We start from the raw sequence: 3,140 nt of genomic DNA, 5'->3' as shown, positions 1-3,140 counted from the left end.
GCCCCCCCCCCCATCTCTGGTGGAGGCGGGACATGTTTACCAGGCTTAATAACTCAGTTGCTCACCTGAGAATACAGTGGAGTGGCAGGAGGCGGTGAAGAAGTGATACATAAAGATGAAGCGAGGAAAAGTGCCTTTTAAAGACAAAACCAATTACTGGAGCAATTTCAGGTGTCAGACAATGGACACAGGTCATTTCATATCATTTCACGCCGATTCTCCAGGAAATAAAGCTTATAATATCGTATATGGCCACTGCTGGTGAAGGCACAGAGCGGAGAGAGCAGGAAGCATAAACTAGCACAACATCAGTGTATTTTTTTTATGGATTGTCTTGCATCATTGAATGCAGCACACGGCGGCAGGACCTCAGCATCAACATGTGTGCTTGGCGCTTGGCGGTCTGTTTACAACTGACAGCTGTGTTGCTATTCTGGTATTTAGGATTACATGATGCATTTCTGTTGGATCTCTGGTGTCATTTTACACGTCTTTAGTGTGGAAATTGTGACCGTAACTGACACGTGGGAGGCCTGTGAATGTCCAAAAAAATATTTATTACCTCAGACAGCATTAACTGATTCTTTTGGCCACTTTGGGGCAGCAGAGCACAACACAACTCAACATCTGACAACATTATCACATTATGAGGTTTTTATGGCAAACAGATTTACCTATTTACACACCCAGCTGATACATTACAATTCATTTAGACTCGCGTTTCAGGTTGACAGAGTGAATAGAAGTTCAATTATGACTTTCCTCTTTCTGCGCTGTCGTGGTTTCCGTCAACTCCTGAGGGAAATATCAACCTGTTTAGCTGCTAAATGCGCCAATATGCTCACCATCAAAGTTTCTGACTTTGTCTTCCTGCTGTTTGGTGTTGTGCAATACAACAGGGTTTTTCCACTGAAAACAGTTGACTGCTGCTGACAGTGATGTGGAGCCGTGAGAGTGAAACAAACAGTAGATTTGTGGGGAAATAAAACTGAAACCAAGCTGAGAGCTATGAGGAACTGTGGAGTCTGGTGATCTTTCTTTCTGGGTAAGCGAATGTGAGGGCCAATTCTCACTCTCCTTAAAGCTCCATTTAGTCTCCACTTTCACTCCTGATAAAAAAATATATCTGCTACAAATTTCTCCACCAGCTAGTTGCGAACTTTGTCTTCTGCGTCTGGCGTTCGGCCGGTCGAGCTGTTTTGCTGAAAACAGCTTTTCGCTGTGTTGGGAAATAGAACTGCCAAGAGTGGAATTCTCTGTGGATTCTTCCCTTTCACATTAGACATTTGGCCCATTGTTAATATAGAAAATACTGATTAATGCAGCTTTAACGTCTCCTTAGACTGTTTGAATCAGCCCAATAAGTGATGCTTTCCACATACTTTCCACATGCCCGCAGATAGTATTAACAAAGATTCAGGATCTGATAATGCCATGCGTATCCTCCCACGCACTCCTGGTGTGAATCCTGTTGCAATCGTTCTACAACCTACTGTATGTTATTGGGCTTTGCCCTTCACTGTCTTAAGTGATGGCCGCATTCTGGCAAAGCAAGTCAGTGGAACATTAATCATCTATCAGACGGGACTTGGCTGGTATGTAAGGTTATAAAAAACGCAGCCAAAGCCTACGTGGTCCTGAATGGCTAAAGGGTGAAAAGAAAAAAAACAACAACCCATATCTCCCTTCATCAGTACATACAGTGCTCTCAAAAGTTCATAAGATGCTCAAGGACTGAGGGTAGCTGTGTGTTCTCTCTGTCGTGATTCTGGAGCTTGTTCGACGGTCGTATGCTATAACATGCTGTTGTGCAGCTGCTACTTTTGTCATGATTTCATATAGAAAGGGCAAAATGCTTTCATAGATTTGGTACTTACCTCTGGAGGAGCGAATGTTCAATTAAACACTTCACAGTCCGGAGGATTTCACAATTTATTGTTTGAGAACTTTGCCGTAAGGACTATAGTTTGCAACATGAAGATGACTGGATATTTCCTTTAGCTATTTATTGAGATTTGCAGAAACAATGTCATCAAAACAGATTTTAATGAGGGTACGTATGGGGTGTTTTGGAATGCATAATATGGGGTTTGAAGTCTGTGAGCAAACAGGAACGAATGCTTTACATCTAGAAGGAAAAGAAGCTGACCACAGGCAGAGAAAGAAGTTGATGTCATATCAGGAGGAGGTCAATGAAAAGTAAAGATCCAGTCCTAAAGAGTAAAGGCAACGTTAAAACACTATCTGATATATAATGTGGATGATATGTGACTCTTAATTTTAAGAGTGCAGTTATAAATAATAGGCGACGGGAAGACAGGAGCGCTTTAAATGTCCCTTGAGCCTGGAATTAAACTTGCTCTCTTAATGACCTGATGATTAACACATTCATAAGGCCTGACTGCAGGCTCCTCGCAGCTACGCAGCACATTCATAAATACTGATTAATGACTCGTGCCAGCCTCATCACAAATGAAATGATCATTTGTGACGGACCACGGAACAATGTGTCAAAACTGTTTGGCTAAATGAAAGAGTAAAGGTCTTCCTGTCACTTAACATTTCCAACAGAATAACATGGGTTCAATCTAAGTTTGTTTTTTAAATGAATTCTCTCCTCATCCTCCTCTCAGATCTTAGACTGACCGAACCGTTCATCTTAAATTTTTGCAACTGTGGACAAGCCGGTCGGTTTTCCCTTCAATCTCCTTAAACATGTCCTGACAGCGAATGTAACTAACACTGTGTTCACCATTGTTTACGAACGGTTCTCCACTTTTATTTGCCGTTGTTTGTGGGTTCATTATCTAAAGGAGAAAGAAAAACATTCTGGGTTTTTTACTGAAGAATCTGATGTTTTCAGCTCAGGACACTTCCATACGTGGACTGACAGCGAATGACACATATTTGATTTGTATCAATGTGACCTCAGTCTGAATGACACGGCCCGCACTTCTAAGTTAAAAGTAGCCCTTGACATCCTGAAATTCTGGATTAATTCCATTTCTGTAAAGCCATTGATGTAACGGTCACAGCGCTCCTGGCTCTGACCTTGCATCAAGTGTCTCTCCGCACACAAGTAGCCTCTGCTGCAGCTCCACAGTTATTAAAATCTTGGCTCTCTTTTGCCTCCTCAGCCT

Source organism: Seriola lalandi, unplaced genomic scaffold (genome assembly GCF_002814215.2).
Source record: "Seriola lalandi dorsalis isolate HSWRI2012SDOR001 ecotype SW California unplaced genomic scaffold, Sedor1 jcf7180002054879, whole genome shotgun sequence".
Classification (NCBI taxonomy): domain Eukaryota; kingdom Metazoa; phylum Chordata; class Actinopteri; order Carangiformes; family Carangidae; genus Seriola; species Seriola lalandi.
The sequence above is the reverse complement of the archived record's forward strand: the minus strand, read 5'-3'. Positions refer to the sequence as shown.